This window comes from Microcebus murinus, chromosome 18 (genome assembly GCF_040939455.1).
Source record: "Microcebus murinus isolate Inina chromosome 18, M.murinus_Inina_mat1.0, whole genome shotgun sequence".
Classification (NCBI taxonomy): Eukaryota; Metazoa; Chordata; class Mammalia; order Primates; family Cheirogaleidae; genus Microcebus; species Microcebus murinus.
The window spans coordinates 1925527-1946640 of record NC_134121.1 but is presented as its reverse complement, the minus strand read 5'-3'; the positions used below and the strand labels follow the sequence as shown (position 1 = coordinate 1946640).

At 64.0% G+C, this 21114-nt stretch overlaps 6 pseudogenes; all 6 read left to right on the top strand.

Moving 5' to 3' along the window:
* The first annotated feature begins 2614 nt into the window (after positions 1-2614).
* On the top strand, positions 2615-2733 carry LOC142862151 (uncharacterized; annotated as a pseudogene).
* Positions 2734-6180: 3447 nt separating this feature from the next.
* On the top strand, positions 6181-6299 carry LOC142862150 (uncharacterized; annotated as a pseudogene).
* A 3447-nt stretch (positions 6300-9746) lies between these two features.
* LOC142862149 (uncharacterized) lies at positions 9747-9865 on the top strand (annotated as a pseudogene).
* Positions 9866-13316: 3451 nt separating this feature from the next.
* Positions 13317-13435, top strand: LOC142862148 (uncharacterized; annotated as a pseudogene).
* Positions 13436-16885: 3450 nt separating this feature from the next.
* LOC142862147 (uncharacterized) lies at positions 16886-17004 on the top strand (annotated as a pseudogene).
* A 3449-nt stretch (positions 17005-20453) lies between these two features.
* LOC142862146 (uncharacterized) lies at positions 20454-20572 on the top strand (annotated as a pseudogene).
* Positions 20573-21114: the final 542 nt, after the last annotated feature.

Genomic DNA, 21114 nt, shown 5'->3' with positions numbered 1-21114 from the left:
TCGTGTGTCCATGCTTGGGATACCTGGCCTACTGGGACGGGTCCCAGCTCTGGCCAGGAGAAGAGGAGAGGCGCCCTCTCACCGCTGCTCCTCACAGCCGAACAGCACTCCGTGGTGTCCACGCGCCACATGTTATTAATGCACTCCTGGATGGATGGGCACTCGGGTCGCTTCCACATCTTTGCGATTGTGAATTGTGCCCTAACTGTCACCCTACCCCTTACCCAGCCCAACTCCTCTGCCCCTGCCTGACGCGCTCCTGCCCCGCCAGGCCCGTCACTGTCCTCGGCCCCTGCCCCTGCCTGACCGGCTCCTTCCCGCCCCGGCCCACGTCAGGTCACCGTCACCGTCACCGTCCTCTGCCCCTGCCTGACAGGCTCCTCCCCGCCCGGCCCACCACCTGGGCCACTGCCTGACTCGCTCCTCCCCGGCCAGGCCCGTCGCTGTCCTGGGCCCCTGCCTGACCGGCTCCTTCCCGCCCGGCCTGTCACCGTCCTCGGCCCCTGCCTGACCGGCTCCTCCGTCGCCTGGGCCTTCCAGGGGCTTGGTGTGGACGCTGATTCCAGGAAGCCCTCCAGGAACCCGGCAGCAGGGCGGCCGCAGCAGTCTGGCACAGGCATCACTAAGTCGCCTGCCTGCCGGGGTCGTGCCCCGCTGTGCCGCGGGGGCCCAGCCTGGTGTCTTCCCTGAGGCCCTGGGGCTGCCGCTCCCCGCAAGGGGAGAGCCGCGGAGGTGGGGACCGCCTCCTGATGGGGACGTCCACGCAGCTCTCCACGTCGGATTCCGGGGCTCTCTGTCCTGCCTGAAGGCCCAGCTGGCCTGCGGGTCCTTAGAGTGGCAGAAACATCCTCCAACTGATATTGGGAGTCCGGTGGTTGTCTGCACTTTTGTGCTGGGCACCCCAGGGAGGCCCAGGGGCTGGCTGGACAACGCGGTCTGCTCGGGGGCTTCGGAGGAGCAACCGATGCCCTGTGGATTTTGGTAGCAGCGTCCGAGGTGTCTCTGAGCCCTGCGCCATGTCGGGGAGGAGGTGGGAGGGGCCGCGACCTGCAGTCGTGTTCCCGGGGTGGCACGGCATGTGGCTTCTTCCACAGGCTGCCTGGCCTGGGCTCCCCACACCTGGGCCTTTGGAGGACTGGCCCTGTTCTTGCCAAGGCTTCCTGCAGGGACCCGGAGCTGGGAGGTTGCATCTCCCAGCCCTGGGTCGGGCAGAGCCCCAGCGGGCCATGCCCACAACCTCTCTCAGCACGGGTCCCCCCGAAGGCTCCTTTGGGACCAGGATTCTCCTGCGGGTGACTTCTTAAAGTCTGGCCCCTGGATGGAGGGGCACCAGGAGTAGAGGAGCCGGAAGCGGAAGGGGGTGCCCATGCGAGGGGACATTTTCAGGCCAAGTCCCAGCCTCAGCCTGATCCTCCTGGGAACCCCGGGGTGTACATCACACCCCCTGGTTGTCCCGCTCTGAGACAAGGAGCCGGGCTTCGCATTCCCACTGCAGCCAGTCGTGGGCTGAGGACACCTGGGGCGTTGGGAACTCCCTGGCTTCTCTTTGGATTACCATTTGGAGCTGCTTGGGAATGGTGCCGCCACACACACCCGAGTGCAGGTGTCTTCTGCACAGACTGCGGGCCTCGCTCTTCTGAATGCCACTGGCTCGCCACCCACCCACGGGTGAACCTGGTCAGGGTACTTTCTGTAAGGAGCAGACTCTGATCCGGGCGGGCTACCGGTGTCTCTGTTTGCTCGTTTCTTTCTTCCATTTCGGGAAAGGCTTCCTTACTGGGTTTGGAAATCTCCTGTGCCTTTCCTCGCCTATTCTGTCAGCTTTAAAATTCTCTTTCAGTTGCCACCCTCACAGATGGATTAGGAAACTCTTTTCGGTGCATTCATTAGTGAAATGACCTCAAGGAAGCTCGAATCCAATATCTAATCGCCGGCTTTTAGCGAGTCCACACCCGAGGGTGGTTGGGGTCCAATCCAGCCCCGGGCCAGGCCCAGGCCCCTTGGACTGGGCCACAGGAGGACACAGAGCAGGGTCCCGGCAACCACGGTAGCGGTGCCGGCAGTTCTCCAAGGGCTTGGGGGTTTTCCAGAGGTGGGAGATGGAGGGGACTGATTCCTTCAGCGCCCCCCAAACCACGCCGCCCCACCGCAGCCATGGGACACATCCCGAGACACGCCCCTACACTCGCTCCCCTCCCCCATGCGCTGTGCCCCAGCCCTGGCCCTGGGGAATAGGCGGCAGCCCGCCCACCCACAGGGCGGGGGGCGCAGCTGAAAGGGGTTGTGCGGGAGGGCGGCCCCTGGCTGGGGTCAAAGGGTGAGCGCGCCGCGCGCGCGTGCGCAGTCAGCAGCGGCGCGCTGGGGGTGGGGGCGGGTAGGTGAAGGAGGCGAGGTGAGGAGAGGAGGGGGGCTGGATGGTTTCCACCTTGGCAGGTCCAGCCGTGCAGGCGCATCGTGTGTGTGTGTGTGTGTGTGTGTGTGTGTGTGTGTGTGTGTGTGGACAGCCCTCCACCCCACCCCGCCCCGCCCCGTCCCTCACCTCAGTCGGGTCAGCGCTATCGCGGGGAAGCGCGGTGAGGCTGGCTTCTTGAGCGGGGCAGGGGCGCCCTCCGCCGTCTACGGTCACACCACCCCGAACGCGCCCCGTCTCGTCTGATCTCCGAAGCTAAGCAGCGTCGGGCCTGGCTAGTACTTGGATGGGAGACCGCCTGGGCATCCCGGGTGCCGTAGGCTTTTTTTTTTTTTTTTTGCCTGTTGCTCTGTCCCCTTGCTGGGAGCGCGGCGGGACGGCGGTCCGGCGGATCACCCCCACCCTCAGCGCCCGCCGCGGTGCCTGCCGCCCCAGCCCGCACCGTGGGGCCTCCTTCTTGTCCCAAGCCGCGACACCGCCGCCACGCGGCAGCATGCGTGGCATCTGGACTGTCAGGTCTCAGACCAAAGGTCTGGTCTGTGGGAACCGACACGCTGGAGTCTGAGAGGGGAGGGAGCTCCGGAAGGATTCCAGGATGTCATTTTGAGCGAGCATGTCACCAGAACTCGTCCCGTTGCTTTTGGGGTTCTATGGGCTACACGTAGGAATCTCTGGTGGTGGCACTGGAGGCTGGGGGCTCCGGACTCACACCCAGACCTGCTGGACAGGCCTCCTTTTACTTTTCTTTTCGGATTCATTTTCTTAGAAAGTGTCTCTTATCTCTATTATTGCATTTTCTTCTCTCTCTCTTTTCAAGCAGATGATGGGAGTACAAGTATTGAGGTGACATGTGTTGCCCGTGCCCCCCTCCCCCCTGTTTCCTTATTTATTTCTCATTTTCTCCCAGCGGATTGTGGGGGTACCAATGTTCAGGTCGGGTGCATTGCTCTTTCCCCGCCTCCCCCCTCGGGGCAGAGCTTCAAGTGCGCCCATCCCCCAGTTGGTGCGCACCCCCCCTCCCTAATGGATGTGTATGCCCACCCCCTCCCCACGCCCGCCCGCCCGACACCCACCCGATGACAGTGATTCCTCTGTGTCCACTTAGGTGTCCATCCGTTCGTACCAATTTGCCGGTGAGCGCGCGCACGTGGTGCTCGTGTGTCCATGCTTGGGATACCTGGCCTACTGGGACGGGTCCCAGCTCTGGCCAGGAGAAGAGGAGAGGCGCCCTCTCACCGCTGCTCCTCACAGCCGAACAGCACTCCGTGGTGTCCACGCGCCACATGTTATTAATGCACTCCTGGATGGATGGGCACTCGGGTCGCTTCCACATCTTTGCGATTGTGAATTGTGCCCTAACTGTCACCCTACCCCTTACCCAGCCCAACTCCTCTGCCCCTGCCTGACGCGCTCCTGCCCCGCCAGGCCCGTCACTGTCCTCGGCCCCTGCCCCTGCCTGACCGGCTCCTTCCCGCCCCGGCCCACGTCAGGTCACCGTCACCGTCACCGTCCTCTGCCCCTGCCTGACAGGCTCCTCCCCGCCCGGCCCACCACCTGGGCCACTGCCTGACTCGCTCCTCCCCGGCCAGGCCCGTCGCTGTCCTGGGCCCCTGCCTGACCGGCTCCTTCCCGCCCGGCCTGTCACCGTCCTCGGCCCCTGCCTGACCGGCTCCTCCGTCGCCTGGGCCTTCCAGGGGCTTGGTGTGGACGCTGATTCCAGGAAGCCCTCCAGGAACCCGGCAGCAGGGCGGCCGCAGCAGTCTGGCACAGGCATCGCTAAGTCGCCTGCCTGCCGGGGTCGTGCCCCGCTGTGCCGCGGGGGCCCAGCCTGGTGTCTTCCCTGAGGCCCTGGGGCTGCCGCTCCCCGCAAGGGGAGAGCCGCGGAGGTGGGGACCGCCTCCTGATGGGGACGTCCACGCAGCTCTCCACGTCGGATTCCGGGGCTCTCTGTCCTGCCTGAAGGCCCAGCTGGCCTGCGGGTCCTTAGAGTGGCAGAAACATCCTCCAACTGATATTGCGAGTCCGGTGGTTGTCTGCACTTTTGTGCTGGGCACCCCAGGGAGGCCCAGGGGCTGGCTGGACAACGCGGTCTGCTCGGGGGCTTCGGAGGAGCAACCGATGCCCTGTGGATTTTGGTAGCAGCGTCCGAGGTGTCTCTGAGCCCTGCGCCATGTCGGGGAGGAGGTGGGAGGGGCCGCGACCTGCAGTCGTGTTCCCGGGGTGGCACGGCATGTGGCTTCTTCCACAGGCTGCCTGGCCTGGGCTCCCCACACCTGGGCCTTTGGAGGACTGGCCCTGTTCTTGCCAAGGCTTCCTGCAGGGACCCGGAGCTGGGAGGTTGCATCTCCCAGCCCTGGGTCGGGCAGAGCCCCAGCGGGCCATGCCCACAACCTCTCTCAGCACGGGTCCCCCCGAAGGCTCCTTTGGGACCAGGATTCTCCTGCGGGTGACTTCTTAAACTCTGGCCCCTGGATGGAGGGGCACCAGGAGTAGAGGAGCCGGAAGCGGAAGGGGGTGCCCATGCGAGGGGACATTTTCAGGCCAAGTCCCAGCCTCAGCCTGATCCTCCTGGGAACCCCGGGGTGTACATCACACCCCCTGGTTGTCCCGCTCTGAGACAAGGAGCCGGGCTTCGCATTCCCACTGCAGCCAGTCGTGGGCTGAGGACACCTGGGGCGTTGGGAACTCCCTGGCTTCTCTTTGGATTACCATTTGGAGCTGCTTGGGAATGGTGCCGCCACACACACCCGAGTGCAGGTGTCTTCTGCACAGACTGCGGGCCTCGCTCTTCTGAATGCCACTGGCTCGCCACCCACCCACGGGTGAACCTGGTCAGGGTACTTTCTGTAAGGAGCAGACTCTGATCCGGGCGGGCTACCGGTGTCTCTGTTTGCTCGTTTCTTTCTTCCATTTCGGGAAAGGCTTCCTTACTGGGTTTGGAAATCTCCTGTGCCTTTCCTCGCCTATTCTGTCAGCTTTAAAATTCTCTTTCAGTTGCCACCCTCACAGATGGATTAGGAAACTCTTTTCGGTGCATTCATTAGTGAAATGACCTCAAGGAAGCTCGAATCCAATATCTAATCGCCGGCTTTTAGCGAGTCCACACCCGAGGGTGGTTGGGGTCCAATCCAGCCCCGGGCCAGGCCCAGGCCCCTTGGACTGGGCCACAGGAGGACACAGAGCAGGGTCCCGGCAACCACGGTAGCGGTGCCGGCAGTTCTCCAAGGGCTTGGGGGTTTTCCAGAGGTGGGAGATGGAGGGGACTGATTCCTTCAGCGCCCCCCAAACCACGCCGCCCCACCGCAGCCATGGGACACATCCCGAGACACGCCCCTACACTCGCTCCCCTCCCCCATGCGCTGTGCCCCAGCCCTGGCCCTGGGGAATAGGCGGCAGCCCGCCCACCCACAGGGCGGGGGGCGCAGCTGAAAGGGGTTGTGCGGGAGGGCGGCCCCTGGCTGGGGTCAAAGGGTGAGCGCGCCGCGCGCGCGTGCGCAGTCAGCAGCGGCGCGCTGGGGGTGGGGGCGGGTAGGTGAAGGAGGCGAGGTGAGGAGAGGAGGGGGGCTGGATGGTTTCCACCTTGGCAGGTCCAGCCGTGCAGGCGCATCGTGTGTGTGTGTGTGTGTGTGTGTGTGTGTGTGTGTGTGTGTGTGTGGACAGCCCTCCACCCCACCCCGCCCCGCCCCGTCCCTCACCTCAGTCGGGTCAGCGCTATCGCGGGGAAGCGCGGTGAGGCTGGCTTCTTGAGCGGGGCAGGGGCGCCCTCCGCCGTCTACGGTCACACCACCCCGAACGCGCCCCGTCTCGTCTGATCTCCGAAGCTAAGCAGCGTCGGGCCTGGCTAGTACTTGGATGGGAGACCGCCTGGGCATCCCGGGTGCCGTAGGCTTTTTTTTTTTTTTTTTGCCTGTTGCTCTGTCCCCTTGCTGGGAGCGCGGCGGGACGGCGGTCCGGCGGATCACCCCCACCCTCAGCGCCCGCCGCGGTGCCTGCCGCCCCAGCCCGCACCGTGGGGCCTCCTTCTTGTCCCAAGCCGCGACACCGCCGCCACGCGGCAGCATGCGTGGCATCTGGACTGTCAGGTCTCAGACCAAAGGTCTGGTCTGTGGGAACCGACACGCTGGAGTCTGAGAGGGGAGGGAGCTCCGGAAGGATTCCAGGATGTCATTTTGAGCGAGCATGTCACCAGAACTCGTCCCGTTGCTTTTGGGGTTCTATGGGCTACACGTAGGAATCTCTGGTGGTGGCACTGGAGGCTGGGGGCTCCGGACTCACACCCAGACCTGATGGACAGGCCTCCTTTTACTTTTCTTTTCGGATTCATTTTCTTAGAAAGTGTCTCTTATCTCTATTATTGCATTTTCTTCTCTCTCTCTTTTCAAGCAGATGATGGGAGTACAAGTATTGAGGTGACATGTGTTGCCCGTGCCCCCCTCCCCCCTGTTTCCTTATTTATTTCTCATTTTCTCCCAGCGGATTGTGGGGGTACCAATGTTCAGGTCGGGTGCATTGCTCTTTCCCCGCCTCCCCCCTCGGGGCAGAGCTTCAAGTGCGCCCATCCCCCAGTTGGTGCGCACCCCCCCTCCCTAATGGATGTGTATGCCCACCCCCTCCCCACGCCCGCCCGCCCGACACCCACCCGATGACAGTGATTCCTCTGTGTCCACTTAGGTGTCCATCCGTTCGTACCAATTTGCCGGTGAGCGCGCGCACGTGGTGCTCGTGTGTCCATGCTTGGGATACCTGGCCTACTGGGACGGGTCCCAGCTCTGGCCAGGAGAAGAGGAGAGGCGCCCTCTCACCGCTGCTCCTCACAGCCGAACAGCACTCCGTGGTGTCCACGCGCCACATGTTATTAATGCACTCCTGGATGGATGGGCACTCGGGTCGCTTCCACATCTTTGCGATTGTGAATTGTGCCCTAACTGTCACCCTACCCCTTACCCAGCCCAACTCCTCTGCCCCTGCCTGACGCGCTCCTGCCCCGCCAGGCCCGTCACTGTCCTCGGCCCCTGCCCCTGCCTGACCGGCTCCTTCCCGCCCCGGCCCACGTCAGGTCACCGTCACCGTCACCGTCCTCTGCCCCTGCCTGACAGGCTCCTCCCCGCCCGGCCCACCACCTGGGCCACTGCCTGACTCGCTCCTCCCCGGCCAGGCCCGTCGCTGTCCTGGGCCCCTGCCTGACCGGCTCCTTCCCGCCCGGCCTGTCACCGTCCTCGGCCCCTGCCTGACCGGCTCCTCCGTCGCCTGGGCCTTCCAGGGGCTTGGTGTGGACGCTGATTCCAGGAAGCCCTCCAGGAACCCGGCAGCAGGGCGGCCGCAGCAGTCTGGCACAGGCATCGCTAAGTCACCTGCCTGCCGGGGTCGTGCCCCGCTGTGCCGCGGGGGCCCAGCCTGGTGTCTTCCCTGAGGCCCTGGGGCTGCCGCTCCCCGCAAGGGGAGAGCCGCGGAGGTGGGGACCGCCTCCTGATGGGGACGTCCACGCAGCTCTCCACGTCGGATTCCGGGGCTCTCTGTCCTGCCTGAAGGCCCAGCTGGCCTGCGGGTCCTTAGAGTGGCAGAAACATCCTCCAACTGATATTGCGAGTCCGGTGGTTGTCTGCACTTTTGTGCTGGGCACCCCAGGGAGGCCCAGGGGCTGGCTGGACAACGCGGTCTGCTCGGGGGCTTCGGAGGAGCAACCGATGCCCTGTGGATTTTGGTAGCAGCGTCCGAGGTGTCTCTGAGCCCTGCGCCATGTCGGGGAGGAGGTGGGAGGGGCCGCGACCTGCAGTCGTGTTCCCGGGGTGGCACGGCATGTGGCTTCTTCCACAGGCTGCCTGGCCTGGGCTCCCCACACCTGGGCCTTTGGAGGACTGGCCCTGTTCTTGCCAAGGCTTCCTGCAGGGACCCGGAGCTGGGAGGTTGCATCTCCCAGCCCTGGGTCGGGCAGAGCCCCAGCGGGCCATGCCCACAACCTCTCTCAGCACGGGTCCCCCCGAAGGCTCCTTTGGGACCAGGATTCTCCTGCGGGTGACTTCTTAAACTCTGGCCCCTGGATGGAGGGGCACCAGGAGTAGAGGAGCCGGAAGCGGAAGGGGGTGCCCATGCGAGGGGACATTTTCAGGCCAAGTCCCAGCCTCAGCCTGATCCTCCTGGGAACCCCGGGGTGTACATCACACCCCCTGGTTGTCCCGCTCTGAGACAAGGAGCCGGGCTTCGCATTCCCACTGCAGCCAGTCGTGGGCTGAGGACACCTGGGGCGTTGGGAACTCCCTGGCTTCTCTTTGGATTACCATTTGGAGCTGCTTGGGAATGGTGCCGCCACACACACCCGAGTGCAGGTGTCTTCTGCACAGACTGCGGGCCTCGCTCTTCTGAATGCCACTGGCTCGCCACCCACCCACGGGTGAACCTGGTCAGGGTACTTTCTGTAAGGAGCAGACTCTGATCCGGGCGGGCTACCGGTGTCTCTGTTTGCTCGTTTCTTTCTTCCATTTCGGGAAAGGCTTCCTTACTGGGTTTGGAAATCTCCTGTGCCTTTCCTCGCCTATTCTGTCAGCTTTAAAATTCTCTTTCAGTTGCCACCCTCACAGATGGATTAGGAAACTCTTTTCGGTGCATTCATTAGTGAAATGACCTCAAGGAAGCTCGAATCCAATATCTAATCGCCGGCTTTTAGCGAGTCCACACCCGAGGGTGGTTGGGGTCCAATCCAGCCCCGGGCCAGGCCCAGGCCCCTTGGACTGGGCCACAGGAGGACACAGAGCAGGGTCCCGGCAACCACGGTAGCGGTGCCGGCAGTTCTCCAAGGGCTTGGGGGTTTTCCAGAGGTGGGAGATGGAGGGGACTGATTCCTTCAGCGCCCCCCAAACCACGCCGCCCCACCGCAGCCATGGGACACATCCCGAGACACGCCCCTACACTCGCTCCCCTCCCCCATGCGCTGTGCCCCAGCCCTGGCCCTGGGGAATAGGCGGCAGCCCGCCCACCCACAGGGCGGGGGGCGCAGCTGAAAGGGGTTGTGCGGGAGGGCGGCCCCTGGCTGGGGTCAAAGGGTGAGCGCGCCGCGCGCGCGTGCGCAGTCAGCAGCGGCGCGCTGGGGGTGGGGGCGGGTAGGTGAAGGAGGCGAGGTGAGGAGAGGAGGGGGGCTGGATGGTTTCCACCTTGGCAGGTCCAGCCGTGCAGGCGCATCGTGTGTGTGTGTGTGTGTGTGTGTGTGTGTGTGTGTGTGTGTGTGTGGACAGCCCTCCACCCCACCCCGCCCCGCCCCGTCCCTCACCTCAGTCGGGTCAGCGCTATCGCGGGGAAGCGCGGTGAGGCTGGCTTCTTGAGCGGGGCAGGGGCGCCCTCCGCCGTCTACGGTCACACCACCCCGAACGCGCCCCGTCTCGTCTGATCTCCGAAGCTAAGCAGCGTCGGGCCTGGCTAGTACTTGGATGGGAGACCGCCTGGGCATCCCGGGTGCCGTAGGCTTTTTTTTTTTTTTTTTGCCTGTTGCTCTGTCCCCTTGCTGGGAGCGCGGCGGGACGGCGGTCCGGCGGATCACCCCCACCCTCAGCGCCCGCCGCGGTGCCTGCCGCCCCAGCCCGCACCGTGGGGCCTCCTTCTTGTCCCAAGCCGCGACACCGCCGCCACGCGGCAGCATGCGTGGCATCTGGACTGTCAGGTCTCAGACCAAAGGTCTGGTCTGTGGGAACCGACACGCTGGAGTCTGAGAGGGGAGGGAGCTCCGGAAGGATTCCAGGATGTCATTTTGAGCGAGCATGTCACCAGAACTCGTCCCGTTGCTTTTGGGGTTCTATGGGCTACACGTAGGAATCTCTGGTGGTGGCACTGGAGGCTGGGGGCTCCGGACTCACACCCAGACCTGCTGGACAGGCCTCCTTTTACTTTTCTTTTCGGATTCATTTTCTTAGAAAGTGTCTCTTATCTCTATTATTGCATTTTCTTCTCTCTCTCTTTTCAAGCAGATGATGGGAGTACAAGTATTGAGGTGACATGTGTTGCCCGTGCCCCCCTCCCCCCTGTTTCCTTATTTATTTCTCATTTTCTCCCAGCGGATTGTGGGGGTACCAATGTTCAGGTCGGGTGCATTGCTCTTTCCCCGCCTCCCCCCTCGGGGCAGAGCTTCAAGTGCGCCCATCCCCCAGTTGGTGCGCACCCCCCCTCCCTAATGGATGTGTATGCCCACCCCCTCCCCACGCCCGCCCGCCCGACACCCACCCGATGACAGTGATTCCTCTGTGTCCACTTAGGTGTCCATCCGTTCGTACCAATTTGCCGGTGAGCGCGCGCACGTGGTGCTCGTGTGTCCATGCTTGGGATACCTGGCCTACTGGGACGGGTCCCAGCTCTGGCCAGGAGAAGAGGAGAGGCGCCCTCTCACCGCTGCTCCTCACAGCCGAACAGCACTCCGTGGTGTCCACGCGCCACATGTTATTAATGCACTCCTGGATGGATGGGCACTCGGGTCGCTTCCACATCTTTGCGATTGTGAATTGTGCCCTAACTGTCACCCTACCCCTTACCCAGCCCAACTCCTCTGCCCCTGCCTGACGCGCTCCTGCCCCGCCAGGCCCGTCACTGTCCTCGGCCCCTGCCCCTGCCTGACCGGCTCCTTCCCGCCCCGGCCCACGTCAGGTCACCGTCACCGTCACCGTCCTCTGCCCCTGCCTGACAGGCTCCTCCCCGCCCGGCCCACCACCTGGGCCACTGCCTGACTCGCTCCTCCCCGGCCAGGCCCGTCGCTGTCCTGGGCCCCTGCCTGACCGGCTCCTTCCCGCCCGGCCTGTCACCGTCCTCGGCCCCTGCCTGACCGGCTCCTCCGTCGCCTGGGCCTTCCAGGGGCTTGGTGTGGACGCTGATTCCAGGAAGCCCTCCAGGAACCCGGCAGCAGGGCGGCCGCAGCAGTCTGGCACAGGCATCGCTAAGTCACCTGCCTGCCGGGGTCGTGCCCCGCTGTGCCGCGGGGGCCCAGCCTGGTGTCTTCCCTGAGGCCCTGGGGCTGCCGCTCCCCGCAAGGGGAGAGCCGCGGAGGTGGGGACCGCCTCCTGATGGGGACGTCCACGCAGCTCTCCACGTCGGATTCCGGGGCTCTCTGTCCTGCCTGAAGGCCCAGCTGGCCTGCGGGTCCTTAGAGTGGCAGAAACATCCTCCAACTGATATTGCGAGTCCGGTGGTTGTCTGCACTTTTGTGCTGGGCACCCCAGGGAGGCCCAGGGGCTGGCTGGACAACGCGGTCTGCTCGGGGGCTTCGGAGGAGCAACCGATGCCCTGTGGATTTTGGTAGCAGCGTCCGAGGTGTCTCTGAGCCCTGCGCCATGTCGGGGAGGAGGTGGGAGGGGCCGCGACCTGCAGTCGTGTTCCCGGGGTGGCACGGCATGTGGCTTCTTCCACAGGCTGCCTGGCCTGGGCTCCCCACACCTGGGCCTTTGGAGGACTGGCCCTGTTCTTGCCAAGGCTTCCTGCAGGGACCCGGAGCTGGGAGGTTGCATCTCCCAGCCCTGGGTCGGGCAGAGCCCCAGCGGGCCATGCCCACAACCTCTCTCAGCACGGGTCCCCCCGAAGGCTCCTTTGGGACCAGGATTCTCCTGCGGGTGACTTCTTAAACTCTGGCCCCTGGATGGAGGGGCACCAGGAGTAGAGGAGCCGGAAGCGGAAGGGGGTGCCCATGCGAGGGGACATTTTCAGGCCAAGTCCCAGCCTCAGCCTGATCCTCCTGGGAACCCCGGGGTGTACATCACACCCCCTGGTTGTCCCGCTCTGAGACAAGGAGCCGGGCTTCGCATTCCCACTGCAGCCAGTCGTGGGCTGAGGACACCTGGGGCGTTGGGAACTCCCTGGCTTCTCTTTGGATTACCATTTGGAGCTGCTTGGGAATGGTGCCGCCACACACACCCGAGTGCAGGTGTCTTCTGCACAGACTGCGGGCCTCGCTCTTCTGAATGCCACTGGCTCGCCACCCACCCACGGGTGAACCTGGTCAGGGTACTTTCTGTAAGGAGCAGACTCTGATCCGGGCGGGCTACCGGTGTCTCTGTTTGCTCGTTTCTTTCTTCCATTTCGGGAAAGGCTTCCTTACTGGGTTTGGAAATCTCCTGTGCCTTTCCTCGCCTATTCTGTCAGCTTTAAAATTCTCTTTCAGTTGCCACCCTCACAGATGGATTAGGAAACTCTTTTCGGTGCATTCATTAGTGAAATGACCTCAAGGAAGCTCGAATCCAATATCTAATCGCCGGCTTTTAGCGAGTCCACACCCGAGGGTGGTTGGGGTCCAATCCAGCCCCGGGCCAGGCCCAGGCCCCTTGGACTGGGCCACAGGAGGACACAGAGCAGGGTCCCGGCAACCACGGTAGCGGTGCCGGCAGTTCTCCAAGGGCTTGGGGGTTTTCCAGAGGTGGGAGATGGAGGGGACTGATTCCTTCAGCGCCCCCCAAACCACGCCGCCCCACCGCAGCCATGGGACACATCCCGAGACACGCCCCTACACTCGCTCCCCTCCCCCATGCGCTGTGCCCCAGCCCTGGCCCTGGGGAATAGGCGGCAGCCCGCCCACCCACAGGGCGGGGGGCGCAGCTGAAAGGGGTTGTGCGGGAGGGCGGCCCCTGGCTGGGGTCAAAGGGTGAGCGCGCCGCGCGCGCGTGCGCAGTCAGCAGCGGCGCGCTGGGGGTGGGGGCGGGTAGGTGAAGGAGGCGAGGTGAGGAGAGGAGGGGGGCTGGATGGTTTCCACCTTGGCAGGTCCAGCCGTGCAGGCGCATCGTGTGTGTGTGTGTGTGTGTGTGTGTGTGTGTGTGTGTGTGTGTGTGTGTGGACAGCCCTCCACCCCACCCCGCCCCGCCCCGTCCCTCACCTCAGTCGGGTCAGCGCTATCGCGGGGAAGCGCGGTGAGGCTGGCTTCTTGAGCGGGGCAGGGGCGCCCTCCGCCGTCTACGGTCACACCACCCCGAACGCGCCCCGTCTCGTCTGATCTCCGAAGCTAAGCAGCGTCGGGCCTGGCTAGTACTTGGATGGGAGACCGCCTGGGCATCCCGGGTGCCGTAGGCTTTTTTTTTTTTTTTTTTGCCTGTTGCTCTGTCCCCTTGCTGGGAGCGCGGCGGGACGGCGGTCCGGCGGATCACCCCCACCCTCAGCGCCCGCCGCGGTGCCTGCCGCCCCAGCCCGCACCGTGGGGCCTCCTTCTTGTCCCAAGCCGCGACACCGCCGCCACGCGGCAGCATGCGTGGCATCTGGACTGTCAGGTCTCAGACCAAAGGTCTGGTCTGTGGGAACCGACACGCTGGAGTCTGAGAGGGGAGGGAGCTCCGGAAGGATTCCAGGATGTCATTTTGAGCGAGCATGTCACCAGAACTCGTCCCGTTGCTTTTGGGGTTCTATGGGCTACACGTAGGAATCTCTGGTGGTGGCACTGGAGGCTGGGGGCTCCGGACTCACACCCAGACCTGCTGGACAGGCCTCCTTTTACTTTTCTTTTCGGATTCATTTTCTTAGAAAGTGTCTCTTATCTCTATTATTGCATTTTCTTCTCTCTCTCTTTTCAAGCAGATGATGGGAGTACAAGTATTGAGGTGACATGTGTTGCCCGTGCCCCCCTCCCCCCTGTTTCCTTATTTATTTCTCATTTTCTCCCAGCGGATTGTGGGGGTACCAATGTTCAGGTCGGGTGCATTGCTCTTTCCCCGCCTCCCCCCTCGGGGCAGAGCTTCAAGTGCGCCCATCCCCCAGTTGGTGCGCACCCCCCCTCCCTAATGGATGTGTATGCCCACCCCCTCCCCACGCCCGCCCGCCCGACACCCACCCGATGACAGTGATTCCTCTGTGTCCACTTAGGTGTCCATCCGTTCGTACCAATTTGCCGGTGAGCGCGCGCACGTGGTGCTCGTGTGTCCATGCTTGGGATACCTGGCCTACTGGGACGGGTCCCAGCTCTGGCCAGGAGAAGAGGAGAGGCGCCCTCTCACCGCTGCTCCTCACAGCCGAACAGCACTCCGTGGTGTCCACGCGCCACATGTTATTAATGCACTCCTGGATGGATGGGCACTCGGGTCGCTTCCACATCTTTGCGATTGTGAATTGTGCCCTAACTGTCACCCTACCCCTTACCCAGCCCAACTCCTCTGCCCCTGCCTGACGCGCTCCTGCCCCGCCAGGCCCGTCACTGTCCTCGGCCCCTGCCCCTGCCTGACCGGCTCCTTCCCGCCCCGGCCCACGTCAGGTCACCGTCACCGTCACCGTCCTCTGCCCCTGCCTGACAGGCTCCTCCCCGCCCGGCCCACCACCTGGGCCACTGCCTGACTCGCTCCTCCCCGGCCAGGCCCGTCGCTGTCCTGGGCCCCTGCCTGACCGGCTCCTTCCCGCCCGGCCTGTCACCGTCCTCGGCCCCTGCCTGACCGGCTCCTCCGTCGCCTGGGCCTTCCAGGGGCTTGGTGTGGACGCTGATTCCAGGAAGCCCTCCAGGAACCCGGCAGCAGGGCGGCCGCAGCAGTCTGGCACAGGCATCGCTAAGTCGCCTGCCTGCCGGGGTCGTGCCCCGCTGTGCCGCGGGGGCCCAGCCTGGTGTCTTCCCTGAGGCCCTGGGGCTGCCGCTCCCCGCAAGGGGAGAGCCGCGGAGGTGGGGACCGCCTCCTGATGGGGACGTCCACGCAGCTCTCCACGTCGGATTCCGGGGCTCTCTGTCCTGCCTGAAGGCCCAGCTGGCCTGCGGGTCCTTAGAGTGGCAGAAACATCCTCCAACTGATATTGCGAGTCCGGTGGTTGTCTGCACTTTTGTGCTGGGCACCCCAGGGAGGCCCAGGGGCTGGCTGGACAACGCGGTCTGCTCGGGGGCTTCGGAGGAGCAACCGATGCCCTGTGGATTTTGGTAGCAGCGTCCGAGGTGTCTCTGAGCCCTGCGCCATGTCGGGGAGGAGGTGGGAGGGGCCGCGACCTGCAGTCGTGTTCCCGGGGTGGCACGGCATGTGGCTTCTTCCACAGGCTGCCTGGCCTGGGCTCCCCACACCTGGGCCTTTGGAGGACTGGCCCTGTTCTTGCCAAGGCTTCCTGCAGGGACCCGGAGCTGGGAGGTTGCATCTCCCAGCCCTGGGTCGGGCAGAGCCCCAGCGGGCCATGCCCACAACCTCTCTCAGCACGGGTCCCCCCGAAGGCTCCTTTGGGACCAGGATTCTCCTGCGGGTGACTTCTTAAAGTCTGGCCCCTGGATGGAGGGGCACCAGGAGTAGAGGAGCCGGAAGCGGAAGGGGGTGCCCATGCGAGGGGACATTTTCAGGCCAAGTCCCAGCCTCAGCCTGATCCTCCTGGGAACCCCGGGGTGTACATCACACCCCCTGGTTGTCCCGCTCTGAGACAAGGAGCCGGGCTTCGCATTCCCACTGCAGCCAGTCGTGGGCTGAGGACACCTGGGGCGTTGGGAACTCCCTGGCTTCTCTTTGGATTACCATTTGGAGCTGCTTGGGAATGGTGCCGCCACACACACCCGAGTGCAGGTGTCTTCTGCACAGACTGCGGGCCTCGCTCTTCTGAATGCCACTGGCTCGCCACCCACCCACGGGTGAACCTGGTCAGGGTACTTTCTGTAAGGAGCAGACTCTGATCCGGGCGGGCTACCGGTGTCTCTGTTTGCTCGTTTCTTTCTTCCATTTCGGGAAAGGCTTCCTTACTGGGTTTGGAAATCTCCTGTGCCTTTCCTCGCCTATTCTGTCAGCTTTAAAATTCTCTTTCAGTTGCCACCCTCACAGATGGATTAGGAAACTCTTTTCGGTGCATTCATTAGTGAAATGACCTCAAGGAAGCTCGAATCCAATATCTAATCGCCGGCTTTTAGCGAGTCCACACCCGAGGGTGGTTGGGGTCCAATCCAGCCCCGGGCCAGGCCCAGGCCCCTTGGACTGGGCCACAGGAGGACACAGAGCAGGGTCCCGGCAACCACGGTAGCGGTGCCGGCAGTTCTCCAAGGGCTTGGGGGTTTTCCAGAGGTGGGAGATGGAGGGGACTGATTCCTTCAGCGCCCCCCAAACCACGCCGCCCCACCGCAGCCATGGGACACATCCCGAGACACGCCCCTACACTCGCTCCCCTCCCCCATGCGCTGTGCCCCAGCCCTGGCCCTGGGGAATAGGCGGCAGCCCGCCCACCCACAGGGCGGGGGGCGCAGCTGAAAGGGGTTGTGCGGGAGGGCGGCCCCTGGCTGGGGTCAAAGGGTGAGCGCGCCGCGCGCGCGTGCGCAGTCAGCAGCGGCGCGCTGGGGGTGGGGGCGGGTAGGTGAAGGAGGCGAGGTGAGGAGAGGAGGGGGGCTGGATGGTTTCCACCTTGGCAGGTCCAGCCGTGCAGGCGCATCGTGTGTGTGTGTGTGTGTGTGTGTGTGTGTGTGTGTGTGTGTGTGTGTGGACAGCCCTCCACCCCACCCCGCCCCGCCCCGTCCCTCACCTCAGTCGGGTCAGCGCTATCGCGGGGAAGCGCGGTGAGGCTGGCTTCTTGAGCGGGGCAGGGGCGCCCTCCGCCGTCTACGGTCACACCACCCCGAACGCGCCCCGTCTCGTCTGATCTCCGAAGCTAAGCAGCGTCGGGCCTGGCTAGTACTTGGATGGGAGACCGCCTGGGCATCCCGGGTGCCGTAGGCTTTTTTTTTTTTTTTTTGCCTGTTGCTCTGTCCCCTTGCTGGGAGCGCGGCGGGACGGCGGTCCGGCGGATCACCCCCACCCTCAGCGCCCGCCGCGGTGCCTGCCGCCCCAGCCCGCACCGTGGGGCCTCCTTCTTGTCCCAAGCCGCGACACCGCCGCCACGCGGCAGCATGCGTGGCATCTGGACTGTCAGGTCTCAGACCAAAGGTCTGGTCTGTGGGAACCGACACGCTGGAGTCTGAGAGGGGAGGGAGCTCCGGAAGGATTCCAGGATGTCATTTTGAGCGAGCATGTCACCAGAACTCGTCCCGTTGCTTTTGGGGTTCTATGGGCTACACGTAGGAATCTCTGGTGGTGGCACTGGAGGCTGGGGGCTCCGGACTCACACCCAGACCTGCTGGACAGGCCTCCTTTTACTTTTCTTTTCGGATTCATTTTCTTAGAAAGTGTCTCTTATCTCTATTATTGCATTTTCTTCTCTCTCTCTTTTCAAGCAGATGATGGGAGTACAAGTATTGAGGTGACATGTGTTGCCCGTGCCCCCCTCCCCCCTGTTTCCTTATTTATTTCTCATTTTCTCCCAGCGGATTGTGGGGGTACCAATGTTCAGGTCGGGTGCATTGCTCTTTCCCCGCCTCCCCCCTCGGGGCAGAGCTTCAAGTGCGCCCATCCCCCAGTTGGTGCGCACCCCCCCTCCCTAATGGATGTGTATGCCCACCCCCTCCCCACGCCCGCCCGCCCGACACCCACCCGATGACAGTGATTCCTCTGTGTCCACTTAGGTGTCCATCCGTTCGTACCAATTTGCCGGTGAGCGCGCGCACGTGGTGCTCGTGTGTCCATGCTTGGGATACCTGGCCTACTGGGACGGGTCCCAGCTCTGGCCAGGAGAAGAGGAGAGGCGCCCTCTCACCGCTGCTCCTCACAGCCGAACAGCACTCCGTGGTGTCCACGCGCCACATGTTATTAATGCACTCCTGGATGGATGGGCACTCGGGTCGCTTCCACATCTTTGCGATTGTGAATTGTGCCCTAACTGTCACCCTACCCCTTACCCAGCCCAACTCCTCTGCCCCTGCCTGACGCGCTCCTGCCCCGCCAGGCCCGTCACTGTCCTCGGCCCCTGCCCCTGCCTGACCGGCTCCTTCCCGCCCCGGCCCACGTCAGGTCACCGTCACCGTCACCGTCCTCTGCCCCTGCCTGACAGGCTCCTCCCCGCCCGGCCCACCACCTGGGCCACTGCCTGACTCGCTCCTCCCCGGCCAGGCCCGTCGCTGTCCTGGGCCCCTGCCTGACCGGCTCCTTCCCGCCCGGCCTGTCACCGTCCTCGGCCCCTGCCTGACCGGCTCCTCCGTCGCCTGGGCCTTCCAGGGGCTTGGTGTGGACGCTGATTCCAGGAAGCCCTCCAGGAACCCGGCAGCAGGGCGGCCGCAGCAGTCTGGCACAGGCATCGCTAAGTCGCCTGCCTGCCGGGGTCGTGCCCCGCTGTGCCGCGGGGGCCCAGCCTGGTGTCTTCCCTGAGGCCCTGGGGCTGCCGCTCCCCGCAAGGGGAGAGCCGCGGAGGTGGGGACCGCCTCCTGATGGGGACGTCCACGCAGCTCTCCACGTCGGATTCCGGGGCTCTCTGTCCTGCCTGAAGGCCCAGCTGGCCTGCGGGTCCTTAGAGTGGCAGAAACATCCTCCAACTGATATTGCGAGTCCGGTGGTTGTCTGCACTTTTGTGCTGGGCACCCCAGGGAGGCCCAGGGGCTGGCTGGACAACGCGGTCTGCTCGGGGGCTTCGGAGGAGCAACCGATGCCCTGTGGATTTTGGTAGCAGCGTCCGAGGTGTCTCTGAGCCCTGCGCCATGTCGGGGAGGAGGTGGGAGGGGCCGCGACCTGCAGTCGTGTTCCCGGGGTGGCACGGCATGTGGCTTCTTCCACAGGCTGCCTGGCCTGGGCTCCCCACACCTGGGCCTTTGGAGGACTGGCCCTGTTCTTGCCAAGGCTTCCTGCAGGGACCCGGAGCTGGGAGGTTGCATCTCCCAGCCCTGGGTCGGGCAGAGCCCCAGCGGGCCATGCCCACAACCTCTCTCAGCACGGGTCCCCCCGAAGGCTCCTTTGGGACCAGGATTCTCCTGCGGGTGACTTCTTAAACTCTGGCCCCTGGATGGAGGGGCACCAGGAGTAGAGGAGCCGGAAGCGGAAGGGGGTGCCCATGCGAGGGGACATTTTCAGGCCAAGTCCCAGCCTCAGCCTGATCCTCCTGGGAACCCCGGGGTGTACATCACACCCCCTGGTTGTCCCGCTCTGAGACAAGGAGCCGGGCTTCGCATTCCCACTGCAGCCAGTCGTGGGCTGAGGACACCTGGGGCGTTGGGAACTCCCTGGCTTCTCTTTGGATTACCATTTGGAGCTGCTTGGGAATGGTGCCGCCACACACACCCGAGTGCAGGTGTCTTCTGCACAGACTGCGGGCCTCGCTCTTCTGAATGCCACTGGCTCGCCACCCACCCACGGGTGAACCTGGTCAGGGTACTTTCTGTAAGGAGCAGACTCTGATCCGGGCGGGCTACCGGTGTCTCTGTTTGCTCGTTTCTTTCTTCCATTTCGGGAAAGGCTTCCTTACTGGGTTTGGAAATCTCCTGTGCCTTTCCTCGCCTATTCTGTCAGCTTTAAAATTCTCTTTCAGTTGCCACCCTCACAGATGGATTAGGAAACTCTTTTCGGTGCATTCATTAGTGAAATGACCTCAAGGAAGCTCGAATCCAATATCTAATCGCCGGCTTTTAGCGAGTCCACACCCGAGGGTGGTTGGGGTCCAATCCAGCCCCGGGCCAGGCCCAGGCCCCTTGGACTGGGCCACAGGAGGACACAGAGCAGGGTCCCGGCAACCACGGTAGCGGTGCCGGCAGTTCTCCAAGGGCTTGGGGGTTTTCCAGAGGTGGGAGATGGAGGGGACTGATTCCTTCAGCGCCCCCCAAACCACGCCGCCCCACCGCAGCCATGGGACACATCCCGAGACACGCCCCTACACTCGCTCCCCTCCCCCATGCGCTGTGCCCCAGCCCTGGCCCTGGGGAATAGGCGGCAGCCCGCCCACCCACAGGGCGGGGGGCGCAGCTGAAAGGGGTTGTGCGGGAGGGCGGCCCCTGGCTGGGGTCAAAGGGTGAGCGCGCCGCGCGCGCGTGCGCAGTCAGCAGCGGCGCGCTGGGGGTGGGGGCGGGTAGGTGAAGGAGGCGAGGTGAGGAGAGGAGGGGGGCTGGATGGTTTCCACCTTGGCAGGTCCAGCCGTGCAGGCGCATCGTGTGTGTGTGTGTGTGTGTGTGTGTGTGTGTGTGTGTGTGTGTGTGTGGACAGCCCTCCACCCCACCCCGCCCCGCCCCGTCCCTCACCTCAGTCGGGTCAGCGCTATCGCGGGGAAGCGCGGTGAGGCTGGCTTCTTGAGCGGGGCAGGGGCGCCCTCCGCCGTCTACGGTCACACCACCCCGAACGCGCCCCGTCTCGTCTGATCTCCGAAGCTAAGCAGCGTCGGGCCTGGCTAGTACTTGGATGGGAGACCGCCTGGGCATCCCGGGTGCCGTAGGCTTTTTTTTTTTTTTTTTGCCTGTTGCTCTGTCCCCTTGCTGGGAGCGCGGCGGGACGGCGGTCCGGCGGATCACCCCCACCCTCAGCGCCCGCCGCGGTGCCTGCCGCCCCAGCCCGCACCGTGGGGCCTCCTTCTTGTCCCAAGCCGCGACACCGCCGCCACGCGGCAGCATGCGTGGCATCTGGACTGTCAGGTCTCAGACCAAAGGTCTGGTCTGTGGGAACCGACACGCTGGAGTCTGAGAGGGGAGGGAGCTCCGGAAGGATTCCAGGATGTCATTTTGAGCGAGCATGTCACCAGAACTCGTCCCGTTGCTTTTGGGGTTCTATGGGCTACACGTAGGAATCTCTGGTGGTGGCACTGGAGGCTGGGGGCTCCGGACTCACACCCAGACCTGATGGACAGGCCTCCTTTTACTTTTCTTTTCGGATTCATTTTCTTAGAAAGTGTCTCTTATCTCTATTATTGCATTTTCTTCTCTCTCTCTTTTCAAGCAGATGATGGGAGTACAAGTATTGAGGTGACATGTGTTGCCCGTGCCC